Source organism: Hyla sarda, unplaced genomic scaffold (genome assembly GCF_029499605.1).
Source record: "Hyla sarda isolate aHylSar1 unplaced genomic scaffold, aHylSar1.hap1 scaffold_2003, whole genome shotgun sequence".
Classification (NCBI taxonomy): Eukaryota; Metazoa; Chordata; class Amphibia; order Anura; family Hylidae; genus Hyla; species Hyla sarda.
In genome coordinates, this window is record NW_026608664.1 from 1 (window position 1) to 17,866 (window position 17,866).

The window sequence follows — 17,866 nt, forward strand, 5'->3', positions numbered from 1 at the left end:
AATAACCCGGATTTAACCCACACAGGTAAGTCCAATGGGGTGCAGGCATGTCCTCTATGCTTACAGCTTCCCGTGGGTGTTGGTTTGATACCGTTTGGGGACAGCCAAGGAGGCATCTGCAGGCAACAAAGGTAGGTGTGTGCTTGTGTGTGTGTTTCCTATGCAGATCCTAAGCCCAGTGTCACATGCAAGTAGGAGGAGTAAGAAGGGTTCCTGGCAAATCCGGGTTATGGATTGCATTTAAAAAGGCCCCGTGGGAGTGCAATGGGCCCCTGTCTTGCTGCTTAGCAATAATGGTATGGGTTTAGGTTCTGCTGTGTGTACTGGTGGTTGACTGCCCCCCAGCCCAGAGTGTGCATGGAAAATTGTCTGGCAGCCTCCCTGACAGCAAGCAGTGATAGTGCCCATGAAGGGGACCTTGTTGGGCCCGCCCCTTTCACGGTTATCGCTTCTCGGCCTTTTGGCTAAGATCAAGTGTAGTATCTGTTCTTATCAGTTTAATATCTGATACGTCCCCTATCTGTGGACCATATATTAAATGGATTTTTGAGAACGGGGGCCGATTTCGAAGCTTGCTTCCGTCGCCCTATGCATTGACCCGATATGGCAGTATCTTCGGGTACAGTGCACCACCCCCTTACAGGGTTAAAAAGAAAGATTCCTACTTTCATTGCTACCTGCTTGCTGGCTAGCCAGCTAGCCAGCCCTGTGGGCCTTGCTGCTGCTGCAGCCAAAAAACAAAAGGTGGTGCTGCTGCTGCTTCTGCTGCTTCTGCTTCTGCTTGTGTCTGGCCCCTGTTGGAGCGTCCAGGCACAGGACTTCTGCTGCTGCTGACTAAATGGCCTCCTTAATTGGATCATTTGAGTAGCCAGCACACCTGTGCAGGTAGGGCATGACATGATAGGCAGCTGCCTTGATAGCGGGTGGGTGCTGAATGTTCCTAATTGACAAAATAAGATTAATGCTTATGAAGAAATATAAAATCTCATCCCTTCCCCAATATCGCGCCACACCCCTACCCCTTAATTCCCTGGTTGAACGTGATGGACATATGTCTTTTTTCGACCGTACTAACTATGTAACTATGTAACATAACATGGGGGGGGGGGGGGGTCTCCTGGCTGTTCACACAGGTGTGTCATTGCTGTACATTGACCATGCATTGCTTCTGTGGTATTGCAAAGGCAAAGACAAATGCTTCCAGCCATCCATTGCACTAATGGATTGGTCATCAGCTGGCTGTCTATGTCCCGCATCAATATAGACCAAAGTACAGAGGGTTAGGCTATGCTATTGTGCACCTACCTGATGCATCAGAAGGTGCGAGGCCCTTGCTAAATTCTGTGCACAGACTTTGAGATCTATGCTTTAGACTGTATCTAAACCTGCTCCAACATGGACTGACATTCTGGCCTACTTTCAGCCGATGCGACTTGTCTGTCGCTGAACAGTCGCTTTTTATGTATTCAGCACCTATGTATAATGTTGTAAAAATGCTCTAGAAGCTAAAGTCGCAGAAATGTCACACATATTTGGCCTGCAACTTTCTGTGCGACAAATTCAGACAGGAAAAATCAGTATAAATCCTTAGAAAATTATCCCCCAGTGTCTCCATCTGCTGGCGGTATTGAATAAGCATTGCTGCACTGATGGGGTATGCATTAGACGAAAAAAAAGAAGAAAAAGAAGAATAATACGCCCAGAAAAGAGGCGAAAAGGAGAAAAACGTAAAAAAACGTGAAAAAAAAGTAAGAGGAAGAGAAGGGAAAAAAAGGTGGAAATGGGTTTAAAAGTGATTTCGGCGGAGAAATATATATATATATATATATATATATATATATATATATATATATATGCGCACACACACACATAGATATAAACGCATTCTCCGTTGAGATATTGCAGCCGCTGCTGTGTCCAGGCCCAGGAGCCTTAGCACTGTGCTGTGATGTCACTCAATACCACTGACATCACTAGGTGTAAACAACATCTCTCCTTTGCTGTGTATGTGACTATGGAGCTGTTTGGTGATGTCGTCTATTACGGCCTTCATAGAAGCAACAGGAGATTGTTGCATCCATCTTGAACCCTCAGAACTACAGTGCTATGATGTCACTCACTTCCACAGGCCTTGCAGAGTGTAAACAACAACAACCCAGCTTTGTTGTGTATGTAACCAAAGGGATTTGTGATGTCACCTAGAACCTTCACAGCAGCGACAGCTTTATGAGGAGCATCAGCACTGCTCTGCCTGAGCAGAACCATCACCGCCATAGGTTGTCAAATAACCCGGATTTAACCCACACAGGTAAGTCCAATGGGGTGCAGGCATGTCCTCTATGCTTACAGCTTCCCGTGGGTGTTGGTTTGATACCGTTTGGGGACAGCCAAGGAGGCATCTGCAGGCAACAAAGGTAGGTGTGTGCTTGTGTGTGTGTTTCCTATGCAGATCCTAAGCCCAGTGTCACATGCAAGTAGGAGGAGTAAGAAGGGTTCCTGGCAAATCCGGGTTATGGATTGCATTTAAAAAGGCCCCGTGGGAGTGCAATGGGCCCCTGTCTTGCTGCTTAGCAATAATGGTATGGGTTTAGGTTCTGCTGTGTGTACTGGTGGTTGACTGCCCCCCAGCCCAGAGTGTGCATGGAAAATTGTCTGGCAGCCTCCCTGACAGCAAGCAGTGATAGTGCCCATGAAGGGGACCTTGTTGGGCCCGCCCCTTTCACGGTTATCGCTTCTCGGCCTTTTGGCTAAGATCAAGTGTAGTATCTGTTCTTATCAGTTTAATATCTGATACGTCCCCTATCTGGGGACCATATATTAAATGGATTTTTGAGAACGGGGGCCGATTTCGAAGCTTGCTTCCGTCGCCCTATGCATTGACCCGATATGGCAGTATCTTCGGGTACAGTGCACCACCCCCTTACAGGGTTAAAAAGAAAGATTCCTACTTTCATTGCTACCTGCTTGCTGGCTAGCCAGCTAGCCAGCCCTGTGGGCCTTGCTGCTGCTGCAGCCAAAAAACAAAAGGTGGTGCTGCTGCTGCTTCTGCTGCTTCTGCTTCTGCTTGTGTCTGGCCCCTGTTGGAGCGTCCAGGCACAGGACTTCTGCTGCTGCTGACTAAATGGCCTCCTTAATTGGATCATTTGAGTAGCCAGCACACCTGTGCAGGTAGGGCATGACATGATAGGCAGCTGCCTTGATAGCGGGTGGGTGCTGAATGTTCCTAATTGACAAAATAAGATTAATGCTTATGAAGAAATATAAAATCTCATCCCTTCCCCAATATCGCGCCACACCCCTACCCCTTAATTCCCTGGTTGAACGTGATGGACATATGTCTTTTTTCGACCGTACTAACTATGTAACTATGTAACATAACATGGGGGGGGGTCTCCTGGCTGTTCACACAGGTGTGTCATTGCTGTACATTGACCATGCATTGCTTCTGTGGTATTGCAAAGGCAAAGACAAATGCTTCCAGCCATCCATTGCACTAATGGATTGGTCATCAGCTGGCTGTCTATGTCCCGCATCAATATAGACCAAAGTACAGAGGGTTAGGCTATGCTATTGTGCACCTACCTGATGCATCAGAAGGTGCGAGGCCCTTGCTAAATTCTGTGCACAGACTTTGAGATCTATGCTTTAGACTGTATCTAAACCTGCTCCAACATGGACTGACATTCTGGCCTACTTTCAGCCGATGCGACTTGTCTGTCGCTGAACAGTCGCTTTTTATGTATTCAGCACCTATGTATAATGTTGTAAAAATGCTCTAGAAGCTAAAGTCGCAGAAATGTCACACATATTTGGCCTGCAACTTTCTGTGCGACAAATTCAGACAGGAAAAATCAGTATAAATCCTTAGAAAATTATCCCCCAGTGTCTCCATCTGCTGGCGGTATTGAATAAGCATTGCTGCACTGATGGGGTATGCATTAGACGAAAAAAAAGAAGAAAAAGAAGAATAATACGCCCAGAAAAGAGGCGAAAAGGAGAAAAACGTAAAAAAACGTGAAAAAAAAGTAAGAGGAAGAGAAGGGAAAAAAAGGTGGAAATGGGTTTAAAAGTGATTTCGGCGGAGAAATATATATATATATATATATATATATATATATATATATATATATGCGCACACACACACATAGATATAAACGCATTCTCCGTTGAGATATTGCAGCCGCTGCTGTGTCCAGGCCCAGGAGCCTTAGCACTGTGCTGTGATGTCACTCAATACCACTGACATCACTAGGTGTAAACAACATCTCTCCTTTGCTGTGTATGTGACTATGGAGCTGTTTGGTGATGTCGTCTATTACGGCCTTCATAGAAGCAACAGGAGATTGTTGCATCCATCTTGAACCCTCAGAACTACAGTGCTATGATGTCACTCACTTCCACAGGCCTTGCAGAGTGTAAACAACAACAACCCAGCTTTGTTGTGTATGTAACCAAAGGGATTTGTGATGTCACCTAGAACCTTCACAGCAGCGACAGCTTTATGAGGAGCATCAGCACTGCTCTGCCTGAGCAGAACCATCACCGCCATAGGTTGTCAAATAACCCGGATTTAACCCACACAGGTAAGTCCAATGGGGTGCAGGCATGTCCTCTATGCTTACAGCTTCCCGTGGGTGTTGGTTTGATACCGTTTGGGGACAGCCAAGGAGGCATCTGCAGGCAACAAAGGTAGGTGTGTGCTTGTGTGTGTGTTTCCTATGCAGATCCTAAGCCCAGTGTCACATGCAAGTAGGAGGAGTAAGAAGGGTTCCTGGCAAATCCGGGTTATGGATTGCATTTAAAAAGGCCCCGTGGGAGTGCAATGGGCCCCTGTCTTGCTGCTTAGAAATAATGGTATGGGTTTAGGTTCTGCTGTGTGTACTGGTGGTTGACTGCCCCCCAGCCCAGAGTGTGCATGGAAAATTGTCTGGCAGCCTCCCTGACAGCAAGCAGTGATAGTGCCCATGAAGGGGACCTTGTTGGGCCCGCCCCTTTCACGGTTATCGCTTCTCGGCCTTTTGGCTAAGATCAAGTGTAGTATCTGTTCTTATCAGTTTAATATCTGATACGTCCCCTATCTGGGGACCATATATTAAATGGATTTTTGAGAACGGGGGCCGATTTCGAAGCTTGCTTCCGTCGCCCTATGCATTGACCCGATATGGCAGTATCTTCGGGTACAGTGCACCACCCCCTTACAGGGTTAAAAAGAAAGATTCCTACTTTCATTGCTACCTGCTTGCTGGCTAGCCAGCTAGCCAGCCCTGTGGGCCTTGCTGCTGCTGCAGCCAAAAAACAAAAGGTGGTGCTGCTGCTGCTTCTGCTGCTTCTGCTTCTGCTTGTGTCTGGCCCCTGTTGGAGCGTCCAGGCACAGGACTTCTGCTGCTGCTGACTAAATGGCCTCCTTAATTGGATCATTTGAGTAGCCAGCACACCTGTGCAGGTAGGGCATGACATGATAGGCAGCTGCCTTGATAGCGGGTGGGTGCTGAATGTTCCTAATTGACAAAATAAGATTAATGCTTATGAAGAAATATAAAATCTCATCCCTTCCCCAATATCGCGCCACACCCCTACCCCTTAATTCCCTGGTTGAACGTGATGGACATATGTCTTTTTTCGACCGTACTAACTATGTAACTATGTAACATAACATGGGGGGGGGTCTCCTGGCTGTTCACACAGGTGTGTCATTGCTGTACATTGACCATGCATTGCTTCTGTGGTATTGCAAAGGCAAAGACAAATGCTTCCAGCCATCCATTGCACTAATGGATTGGTCATCAGCTGGCTGTCTATGTCCCGCATCAATATAGACCAAAGTACAGAGGGTTAGGCTATGCTATTGTGCACCTACCTGATGCATCAGAAGGTGCGAGGCCCTTGCTAAATTCTGTGCACAGACTTTGAGATCTATGCTTTAGACTGTATCTAAACCTGCTCCAACATGGACTGACATTCTGGCCTACTTTCAGCCGATGCGACTTGTCTGTCGCTGAACAGTCGCTTTTTATGTATTCAGCACCTATGTATAATGTTGTAAAAATGCTCTAGAAGCTAAAGTCGCAGAAATGTCACACATATTTGGCCTGCAACTTTCTGTGCGACAAATTCAGACAGGAAAAATCAGTATAAATCCTTAGAAAATTATCCCCCAGTGTCTCCATCTGCTGGCGGTATTGAATAAGCATTGCTGCACTGATGGGGTATGCATTAGACGAAAAAAAAGAAGAAAAAGAAGAATAATACGCCCAGAAAAGAGGCGAAAAGGAGAAAAACGTAAAAAAACGTGAAAAAAAAGTAAGAGGAAGAGAAGGGAAAAAAAGGTGGAAATGGGTTTAAAAGTGATTTCGGCGGAGAAATATATATATATATATATATATATATATATATATATATATATATATATATGCACACACACACACATAGATATAAACGTATTCTCCGTTGAGATATTGCAGCCGCTGCTGTGTCCAGGCCCAGGAGCCTTAGCACTGTGCTGTGATGTCACTCAATACCACTGACATCACTAGGTGTAAACAACATCTCTCCTTTGCTGTGTATGTGACTATGGAGCTGTTTGGTGATGTCGTCTATTACGGCCTTCATAGAAGCAACAGGAGATTGTTGCATCCATCTTGAACCCTCAGAACTACAGTGCTATGATGTCACTCACTTCCACAGGCCTTGCAGAGTGTAAACAACAACAACCCAGCTTTGTTGTGTATGTAACCAAAGGGATTTGTGATGTCACCTAGAACCTTCACAGCAGCGACAGCTTTATGAGGAGCATCAGCACTGCTCTGCCTGAGCAGAACCATCACCGCCATAGGTTGTCAAATAACCCGGATTTAACCCACACAGGTAAGTCCAATGGGGTGCAGGCATGTCCTCTATGCTTACAGCTTCCCGTGGGTGTTGGTTTGATACCGTTTGGGGACAGCCAAGGAGGCATCTGCAGGCAACAAAGGTAGGTGTGTGCTTGTGTGTGTGTTTCCTATGCAGATCCTAAGCCCAGTGTCACATGCAAGTAGGAGGAGTAAGAAGGGTTCCTGGCAAATCCGGGTTATGGATTGCATTTAAAAAGGCCCCGTGGGAGTGCAATGGGCCCCTGTCTTGCTGCTTAGCAATAATGGTATGGGTTTAGGTTCTGCTGTGTGTACTGGTGGTTGACTGCCCCCCAGCCCAGAGTGTGCATGGAAAATTGTCTGGCAGCCTCCCTGACAGCAAGCAGTGATAGTGCCCATGAAGGGGACCTTGTTGGGCCCGCCCCTTTCACGGTTATCGCTTCTCGGCCTTTTGGCTAAGATCAAGTGTAGTATCTGTTCTTATCAGTTTAATATCTGATACGTCCCCTATCTGGGGACCATATATTAAATGGATTTTTGAGAACGGGGGCCGATTTCGAAGCTTGCTTCCGTCGCCCTATGCATTGACCCGATATGGCAGTATCTTCGGGTACAGTGCACCACCCCCTTACAGGGTTAAAAAGAAAGATTCCTACTTTCATTGCTACCTGCTTGCTGGCTAGCCAGCTAGCCAGCCCTGTGGGCCTTGCTGCTGCTGCAGCCAAAAAACAAAAGGTGGTGCTGCTGCTGCTTCTGCTGCTTCTGCTTCTGCTTGTGTCTGGCCCCTGTTGGAGCGTCCAGGCACAGGACTTCTGCTGCTGCTGACTAAATGGCCTCCTTAATTGGATCATTTGAGTAGCCAGCACACCTGTGCAGGTAGGGCATGACATGATAGGCAGCTGCCTTGATAGCGGGTGGGTGCTGAATGTTCCTAATTGACAAAATAAGATTAATGCTTATGAAGAAATATAAAATCTCATCCCTTCCCCAATATCGCGCCACACCCCTACCCCTTAATTCCCTGGTTGAACGTGATGGACATATGTCTTTTTTCGACCGTACTAACTATGTAACTATGTAACATAACATGGGGGGGGGGGGGGGGGGGGTCTCCTGGCTGTTCACACAGGTGTGTCATTGCTGTACATTGACCATGCATTGCTTCTGTGGTATTGCAAAGGCAAAGACAAATGCTTCCAGCCATCCATTGCACTAATGGATTGGTCATCAGCTGGCTGTCTATGTCCCGCATCAATATAGACCAAAGTACAGAGGGTTAGGCTATGCTATTGTGCACCTACCTGATGCATCAGAAGGTGCGAGGCCCTTGCTAAATTCTGTGCACAGACTTTGAGATCTATGCTTTAGACTGTATCTAAACCTGCTCCAACATGGACTGACATTCTGGCCTACTTTCAGCCGATGCGACTTGTCTGTCGCTGAACAGTCGCTTTTTATGTATTCAGCACCTATGTATAATGTTGTAAAAATGCTCTAGAAGCTAAAGTCGCAGAAATGTCACACATATTTGGCCTGCAACTTTCTGTGCGACAAATTCAGACAGGAAAAATCAGTATAAATCCTTAGAAAATTATCCCCCAGTGTCTCCATCTGCTGGCGGTATTGAATAAGCATTGCTGCACTGATGGGGTATGCATTAGACGAAAAAAAAGAAGAAAAAGAAGAATAATACGCCCAGAAAAGAGGCGAAAAGGAGAAAAACGTAAAAAAACGTGAAAAAAAAGTAAGAGGAAGAGAAGGGAAAAAAAGGTGGAAATGGGTTTAAAAGTGATTTCGGCGGAGAAATATATATATATATATATATATATATATATATATATATATATATATATGCGCACACACACACATAGATATAAACGTATTCTCCGTTGAGATATTGCAGCCGCTGCTGTGTCCAGGCCCAGGAGCCTTAGCACTGTGCTGTGATGTCACTCAATACCACTGACATCACTAGGTGTAAACAACATCTCTCCTTTGCTGTGTATGTGACTATGGAGCTGTTTGGTGATGTCGTCTATTACGGCCTTCATAGAAGCAACAGGAGATTGTTGCATCCATCTTGAACCCTCAGAACTACAGTGCTATGATGTCACTCACTTCCACAGGCCTTGCAGAGTGTAAACAACAACAACCCAGCTTTGTTGTGTATGTAACCAAAGGGATTTGTGATGTCACCTAGAACCTTCACAGCAGCGACAGCTTTATGAGGAGCATCAGCACTGCTCTGCCTGAGCAGAACCATCACCGCCATAGGTTGTCAAATAACCCGGATTTAACCCACACAGGTAAGTCCAATGGGGTGCAGGCATGTCCTCTATGCTTACAGCTTCCCGTGGGTGTTGGTTTGATACCGTTTGGGGACAGCCAAGGAGGCATCTGCAGGCAACAAAGGTAGGTGTGTGCTTGTGTGTGTGTTTCCTATGCAGATCCTAAGCCCAGTGTCACATGCAAGTAGGAGGAGTAAGAAGGGTTCCTGGCAAATCCGGGTTATGGATTGCATTTAAAAAGGCCCCGTGGGAGTGCAATGGGCCCCTGTCTTGCTGCTTAGCAATAATGGTATGGGTTTAGGTTCTGCTGTGTGTACTGGTGGTTGACTGCCCCCCAGCCCAGAGTGTGCATGGAAAATTGTCTGGCAGCCTCCCTGACAGCAAGCAGTGATAGTGCCCATGAAGGGGACCTTGTTGGGCCCGCCCCTTTCACGGTTATCGCTTCTCGGCCTTTTGGCTAAGATCAAGTGTAGTATCTGTTCTTATCAGTTTAATATCTGATACGTCCCCTATCTGGGGACCATATATTAAATGGATTTTTGAGAACGGGGGCCGATTTCGAAGCTTGCTTCCGTCGCCCTATGCATTGACCCGATATGGCAGTATCTTCGGGTACAGTGCACCACCCCCTTACAGGGTTAAAAAGAAAGATTCCTACTTTCATTGCTACCTGCTTGCTGGCTAGCCAGCTAGCCAGCCCTGTGGGCCTTGCTGCTGCTGCAGCCAAAAAACAAAAGGTGGTGCTGCTGCTGCTTCTGCTGCTTCTGCTTCTGCTTGTGTCTGGCCCCTGTTGGAGCGTCCAGGCACAGGACTTCTGCTGCTGCTGACTAAATGGCCTCCTTAATTGGATCATTTGAGTAGCCAGCACACCTGTGCAGGTAGGGCATGACATGATAGGCAGCTGCCTTGATAGCGGGTGGGTGCTGAATGTTCCTAATTGACAAAATAAGATTAATGCTTATGAAGAAATATAAAATCTCATCCCTTCCCCAATATCGCGCCACACCCCTACCCCTTAATTCCCTGGTTGAACGTGATGGACATATGTCTTTTTTCGACCGTACTAACTATGTAACTATGTAACATAACATGGGGGGGGGGGGGGGGTCTCCTGGCTGTTCACACAGGTGTGTCATTGCTGTACATTGACCATGCATTGCTTCTGTGGTATTGCAAAGGCAAAGACAAATGCTTCCAGCCATCCATTGCACTAATGGATTGGTCATCAGCTGGCTGTCTATGTCCCGCATCAATATAGACCAAAGTACAGAGGGTTAGGCTATGCTATTGTGCACCTACCTGATGCATCAGAAGGTGCGAGGCCCTTGCTAAATTCTGTGCACAGACTTTGAGATCTATGCTTTAGACTGTATCTAAACCTGCTCCAACATGGACTGACATTCTGGCCTACTTTCAGCCGATGCGACTTGTCTGTCGCTGAACAGTCGCTTTTTATGTATTCAGCACCTATGTATAATGTTGTAAAAATGCTCTAGAAGCTAAAGTCGCAGAAATGTCACACATATTTGGCCTGCAACTTTCTGTGCGACAAATTCAGACAGGAAAAATCAGTATAAATCCTTAGAAAATTATCCCCCAGTGTCTCCATCTGCTGGCGGTATTGAATAAGCATTGCTGCACTGATGGGGTATGCATTAGACGAAAAAAAAGAAGAAAAAGAAGAATAATACGCCCAGAAAAGAGGCGAAAAGGAGAAAAACGTAAAAAAACGTGAAAAAAAAGTAAGAGGAAGAGAAGGGAAAAAAAGGTGGAAATGGGTTTAAAAGTGATTTCGGCGGAGAAATATATATATATATATATATATATATATATATATATATATATATATGCGCACACACACACATAGATATAAACGTATTCTCCGTTGAGATATTGCAGCCGCTGCTGTGTCCAGGCCCAGGAGCCTTAGCACTGTGCTGTGATGTCACTCAATACCACTGACATCACTAGGTGTAAACAACATCTCTCCTTTGCTGTGTATGTGACTATGGAGCTGTTTGGTGATGTCGTCTATTACGGCCTTCATAGAAGCAACAGGAGATTGTTGCATCCATCTTGAACCCTCAGAACTACAGTGCTATGATGTCACTCACTTCCACAGGCCTTGCAGAGTGTAAACAACAACAACCCAGCTTTGTTGTGTATGTAACCAAAGGGATTTGTGATGTCACCTAGAACCTTCACAGCAGCGACAGCTTTATGAGGAGCATCAGCACTGCTCTGCCTGAGCAGAACCATCACCGCCATAGGTTGTCAAATAACCCGGATTTAACCCACACAGGTAAGTCCAATGGGGTGCAGGCATGTCCTCTATGCTTACAGCTTCCCGTGGGTGTTGGTTTGATACCGTTTGGGGACAGCCAAGGAGGCATCTGCAGGCAACAAAGGTAGGTGTGTGCTTGTGTGTGTGTTTCCTATGCAGATCCTAAGCCCAGTGTCACATGCAAGTAGGAGGAGTAAGAAGGGTTCCTGGCAAATCCGGGTTATGGATTGCATTTAAAAAGGCCCCGTGGGAGTGCAATGGGCCCCTGTCTTGCTGCTTAGCAATAATGGTATGGGTTTAGGTTCTGCTGTGTGTACTGGTGGTTGACTGCCCCCCAGCCCAGAGTGTGCATGGAAAATTGTCTGGCAGCCTCCCTGACAGCAAGCAGTGATAGTGCCCATGAAGGGGACCTTGTTGGGCCCGCCCCTTTCACGGTTATCGCTTCTCGGCCTTTTGGCTAAGATCAAGTGTAGTATCTGTTCTTATCAGTTTAATATCTGATACGTCCCCTATCTGGGGACCATATATTAAATGGATTTTTGAGAACGGGGGCCGATTTCGAAGCTTGCTTCCGTCGCCCTATGCATTGACCCGATATGGCAGTATCTTCGGGTACAGTGCACCACCCCCTTACAGGGTTAAAAAGAAAGATTCCTACTTTCATTGCTACCTGCTTGCTGGCTAGCCAGCTAGCCAGCCCTGTGGGCCTTGCTGCTGCTGCAGCCAAAAAACAAAAGGTGGTGCTGCTGCTGCTTCTGCTGCTTCTGCTTGTGTCTGGCCCCTGTTGGAGCGTCCAGGCACAGGACTTCTGCTGCTGCTGACTAAATGGCCTCCTTAATTGGATCATTTGAGTAGCCAGCACACCTGTGCAGGTAGGGCATGACATGATAGGCAGCTGCCTTGATAGCGGGTGGGTGCTGAATGTTCCTAATTGACAAAATAAGATTAATGCTTATGAAGAAATATAAAATCTCATCCCTTCCCCAATATCGCGCCACACCCCTACCCCTTAATTCCCTGGTTGAACGTGATGGACATATGTCTTTTTTCGACCGTACTAACTATGTAACTATGTAACATAACATGGGGGGGGGGGGGGGGGGGGGTCTCCTGGCTGTTCACACAGGTGTGTCATTGCTGTACATTGACCATGCATTGCTTCTGTGGTATTGCAAAGGCAAAGACAAATGCTTCCAGCCATCCATTGCACTAATGGATTGGTCATCAGCTGGCTGTCTATGTCCCGCATCAATATAGACCAAAGTACAGAGGGTTAGGCTATGCTATTGTGCACCTACCTGATGCATCAGAAGGTGCGAGGCCCTTGCTAAATTCTGTGCACAGACTTTGAGATCTATGCTTTAGACTGTATCTAAACCTGCTCCAACATGGACTGACATTCTGGCCTACTTTCAGCCGATGCGACTTGTCTGTCGCTGAACAGTCGCTTTTTATGTATTCAGCACCTATGTATAATGTTGTAAAAATGCTCTAGAAGCTAAAGTCGCAGAAATGTCACACATATTTGGCCTGCAACTTTCTGTGCGACAAATTCAGACAGGAAAAATCAGTATAAATCCTTAGAAAATTATCCCCCAGTGTCTCCATCTGCTGGCGGTATTGAATAAGCATTGCTGCACTGATGGGGTATGCATTAGACGAAAAAAAAGAAGAAAAAGAAGAATAATACGCCCAGAAAAGAGGCGAAAAGGAGAAAAACGTAAAAAAACGTGAAAAAAAAGTAAGAGGAAGAGAAGGGAAAAAAAGGTGGAAATGGGTTTAAAAGTGATTTCGGCGGAGAAATATATATATATATATATATATATATATATATATATATATATGCGCACACACACACATAGATATAAACGTATTGTTACGCCGAGCGCTCCGGGTCCCCGCTCCTCCCCGGAGCGCTCGCTACACTTCCCTCACTGCAGCGCCCCGGTCGGTTCCACGGACCCGGGGCGCTGCGTTACCACCTCCGGCCGGGATGCGATTCGCGATGCGGGTAGCGCCCGCTCGCGATGCGCACCCCGGCTCCCGTACCTGACTCGCTCCCCGTCAGTTCTGTCCCGGCGCGCGCGGCCCCGCTCCCTAGGGCGCGCGCGCGCCGGGGTCTTTGCGATTTAAAGGGCCACTGCACCGCTGATTGGTGCAGTGGTTCCAATTAGTGTTTACACCTGTGCACTTCCCTATATCACCTCACTTCCCCTTCACTCCCTCGCCGGATCTTGTTGCCCTAGTGCCAGTGAAAGCGTTCCTTGTGTGTTCCTTGCCTGTGATTCCAGACCTTCTGCCGTTGCCCCTGACTACGATCCTTGCTGCCTGCCCCGACCTTCTGCTACGTCCGACCTTGCTTCTGTCTACTCCCTTGTACCGCGCCTATCTTCAGCAGCCAGAGAGGTTGAGCCGTTGCTAGGGGATACGACCTGGTCACTACCGCCGCAGCAAGACCATCCCGCTTTGCGGCGGGCTCTGGTGAAAACCAGTAGTGACTTAGAACCGATCCTCTAGCACGGTCCACGCCAATCCCTCTCTGGCACAGAGGATCCACCACCTGCCAGCCGGCATCGTGACAGTAGATCCGGCCATGGATCCCGCTGAAGTTCCTCTGCCAGTTGTCGCTGACCTCACCACGGTGGTCGCCCAGCAGTCACAACAGATTGCGCAACAAGGCCAACAGCTGTCTCAACTGACTGTTATGCTACAACAGTTACTACCACAGCTCCAGCAATCATCTCCTCCGCCAGCTCCTGTACCTCCTCCGCAGCGAGTGGCCGCTTCTGGAATACGACTATCCTTGCCGGATAAATTTGATGGGGACTCTAAGTTTTGCCGTGGCTTTCTTTCCCAATGTTCATTACACTTGGAGATGATGTCGGACCAGTTCCCCACTGAAAGGTCTAAGGTGGCTTTCGTAGTCAGCCTGCTGTCTGGAAAAGCCCTGGCTTGGGCCACACCGCTCTGGGACCGCAATGACCCCGTCACTGCCTCTGTACACTCCTTCTTCTCGGAAATTCGAAGTGTCTTTGAGGAACCTGCCCGAGCCTCTTCTGCTGAGACTGCCCTGTTGAACCTGGTCCAGGGTAGTTCTTCCGTTGGCGAGTATGCCGTACAGTTCCGTACCCTTGCTTCAGAATTATCCTGGAATAATGAGGCACTCTGCGCGACCTTTAAAAAAGGCCTATCCAGCAACATTAAAGATGTTCTGGCCGCACGAGAAATCCCTGCTAACCTACATGAACTCATCCATCTTGCCACTCGCATTGACATGCGTTTTTCCGAACGGCGTCAGGAGCTCCGCCAGGATATGGACTCTGTTCGCACGAGGCGTTTCTTCTCCCCGGCTCCTCTCTCCTCTGGTCCCCTGCAACCTGTTCCTGTGCCTCCCGCCGTGGAGGCTATGCAGGTCGACCGGTCTCGCCTGACACCCCAAGAGAGGACACGACGCCGCATGGAGAATCTCTGCCTGTACTGTGCTAGTACCGAACACTTCCTGAAGGATTGTCCTATCCGTCCTCCCCGCCTGGAAAGACGTCCGCTGACTCCGCACAAAGGTGAGACAGTCCTTGATGTCTACTCTGCTTCTCCACGTCTTACTGTGCCTGTGCGGATGTCTGCCTCTGCCTTCTCCTTCTCTGCTGTGGCCTTCTTGGACTCTGGATCTGCAGGAAATTTTATCTTGGCCTCTCTCGTCAACAGGTTCAACATCCCGGTGACCAGTCTCGCCAGACCCCTCTACATCAATTGTGTAAACAATGAAAGATTGGACTGTACTATACGTTTCCGCACGGAGCCCCTTCTAATGTGCATCGGATCTCATCACGAGAGGATTGAACTGTTGGTCCTCCCCAATTGCACTTCTGAAATCCTTCTTGGACTTCCCTGGCTTCAACTCCATTCCCCAATCCTGGATTGGTCCACTGGGGAGATCAAGAGTTGGGGGCCCTCTTGTTCCAAGGACTGCTTAAAACCGGTTCCCAGTAAACCTTGCCGTGTCCCTGTGCTTCCTCATGTAACCGGTCTCCCTAAGGCCTATATGGACTTTGCGGACGTTTTTTGCAAAAAACAAGCTGAGACTCTACCTCCTCACAGGCCTTATGATTGTCCCATTGACCTCCTCCCGGGCACTACTCCACCCCGGGGCAGAATCTATCCTCTGTCCGTCCCAGAGACTCTTGCCATGTCTGAATACGTCCAAGAAAATTTAAAAAAGGGCTTTATCCGTAAATCCTCCTCTCCTGCCGGAGCCGGATTTTTCTTTGTGTCCAAAAAAGATGGCTCTCTACGTCCTTGCATTGACTACCGCGGTCTTAATAAAATCACGGTTAAGAACCGCTACCCCCTACCCCTCATCTCTGAACTCTTTGATCGTCTCCAAGGTGCCCATATTTTTACCAAACTGGACTTAAGAGGTGCTTATAATCTCATCCGCATCAGAGAGGGGGATGAATGGAAAACGGCATTTAACACCAGAGATGGACACTTTGAGTATCTGGTCATGCCCTTTGGTCTATGCAACGCCCCTGCCGTCTTCCAAGACTTTGTTAATGAAATTTTTCGTGATCTCCTATACTCCTGTGTTGTTGTATATCTGGACGATATCCTGATTTTTTCTACCAATCTTGAAGAACACCGCCAGCATGTCCGTATGGTTCTTCAGAGACTTCGTGATAATCAACTCTATGCCAAAATAGAGAAATGTCTGTTTGAATGCCAATCTCTTCCTTTTCTAGGATACTTGGTCTCTGGCCAGGGACTACAAATGGACCCAGATAAACTCTCTGCCGTCTTAGATTGGCCACGCCCCTCCGGACTCCGTGCCATCCAACGTTTTTTGGGGTTCGCCAATTATTACAGGCAATTTATTCCACATTTTTCTACCATTGTGGCTCCTATTGTGGCTTTAACAAAAAAAATGCCGATCCCAAGTCTTGGCCTCCTCAAGCGGAAGACGCCTTTAAACGACTCAAGTCTGCCTTTTCTTCGGCTCCCGTGCTCTCCAGACCTGACCCATCTAAACCCTTCCTATTGGAGGTTGATGCCTCCTCAGTGGGAGCTGGAGCTGTCCTTCTACAAAAAAACTCTTCCGGGCATGCTGTTACTTGTGGTTTTTTTTCCAGGACCTTCTCTCCGGCGGAGAGGAACTACTCCATCGGGGATCGAGAGCTTCTAGCCATTAAATTAGCACTTGAGGAATGGAGGCATCTGCTGGAGGGATCAAGATTTCCAGTTATTATTTACACCGATCACAAGAACCTCTCCTACCTCCAGTCTGCCCAACGGCTGAATCCTCGTCAGGCCAGGTGGTCTCTGTTCTTTGCCCGATTTAATTTTGAAATTCACTTTCGGCCTGCTGATAAGAACATTAGGGCCGATGCTCTCTCTCGTTCCTCAGATGCCTCTGAAATTGAACTCTCTCCTCAACACATCATTCCTCCTGACTGCCTGATTTCCACTTCTCCAGCCTCCATCAGGCAAACTCCTCCAGGAAAGACCTTTGTTTCTCCACGCCAACGCCTTGGGATCCTCAAATGGGGTCACTCCTCCCATCTCGCAGGTCATGCGGGCATTAAGAAATCTGTGCAACTCATCTCTCGCTTCTATTGGTGGCCGACTCTAGAGACTGATGTGGTGGACTTTGTGCGAGCCTGCACTATCTGTGCCCGGGATAAGACTCCTCGCCAGAAGCCCGCTGGTTTTCTTCATCCTCTACCTGTCCCCGAACAACCTTGGTCTCTGATTGGTATGGATTTTATTACTGACTTACCCCCATCCCATGGCAACACTGTTATTTGGGTGGTCGTTGATCGATTCTCCAAAATGGCACATTTCATCCCTCTTCCTGGTCTTCCTTCAGCGCCTCAGTTGGCTAAACAATTTTTTGTACACATTTTTCGTCTTCACGGGTTGCCTACACAGATCGTCTCGGATAGAGGCGTCCAATTTGTGTCTAAATTCTGGAGGGCTCTCTGTAAACAACTCAAGATTAAATTAAATTTTTCTTCTGCATACCATCCTCAATCCAATGGACAAGTAGAGAGAATTAACCAGATCTTGGGTGACTATTTACGACATTTTGTTTCCTCCCGCCAGGATGACTGGGCAGATCTTCTACCTTGGGCCGAATTCTCGTATAATTTCAGAATCTCTGAATCTTCCTCCAAATCTCCGTTTTTCGTGGTGTACGGCCGTCACCCTCTTCCCCCCCTCCCTACCCCCTTGCCCTCTGGTCTGCCCGCTGTGGATGAAATTTCTCGTGATCTTTCCACCATATGGAAAGAGACCCAAAATTCTCTCTTACAGGCTTCTTCTCGCATGAAGAGATTCGCAGATAAGAAAAGAAGAGCTCCTCCCATTTTTTCCCCTGGAGACAAGGTATGGCTCTCCGCTAAATATGTCCGTTTCCGTGTCCCGAGCTATAAGTTGGGACCACGCTATCT

The 17,866-nt window shown here is 47.6% G+C and overlaps 6 non-coding genes across 6 annotated transcripts; all 6 read left to right on the forward strand.

Annotated features, from left to right (window-relative positions):
• Positions 1-444: 444 nt before the first annotated feature.
• Positions 445-635, forward strand: LOC130317643 (U2 spliceosomal RNA). The gene has a single exon (XR_008864728.1). It is a non-coding gene; the product is annotated as a U2 spliceosomal RNA (small nuclear RNA).
• Positions 636-2,727: 2,092 nt separating this feature from the next.
• Positions 2,728-2,918, forward strand: LOC130317627 (U2 spliceosomal RNA). The gene has a single exon (XR_008864713.1). It is a non-coding gene; the product is annotated as a U2 spliceosomal RNA (small nuclear RNA).
• Positions 2,919-5,002: 2,084 nt separating this feature from the next.
• On the forward strand, positions 5,003-5,193 carry LOC130317639 (U2 spliceosomal RNA). Its single transcript, XR_008864724.1, has one exon. It is a non-coding gene; the product is annotated as a U2 spliceosomal RNA (small nuclear RNA).
• Positions 5,194-7,283: 2,090 nt separating this feature from the next.
• On the forward strand, positions 7,284-7,474 carry LOC130317645 (U2 spliceosomal RNA). The gene has a single exon (XR_008864729.1). It is a non-coding gene; the product is annotated as a U2 spliceosomal RNA (small nuclear RNA).
• Positions 7,475-9,573: 2,099 nt separating this feature from the next.
• Positions 9,574-9,764, forward strand: LOC130317646 (U2 spliceosomal RNA). The gene has a single exon (XR_008864730.1). It is a non-coding gene; the product is annotated as a U2 spliceosomal RNA (small nuclear RNA).
• A 2,093-nt stretch (positions 9,765-11,857) lies between these two features.
• LOC130317647 (U2 spliceosomal RNA) lies at positions 11,858-12,048 on the forward strand. The gene has a single exon (XR_008864731.1). It is a non-coding gene; the product is annotated as a U2 spliceosomal RNA (small nuclear RNA).
• The last annotated feature ends 5,818 nt before the right edge of the window (positions 12,049-17,866 follow it).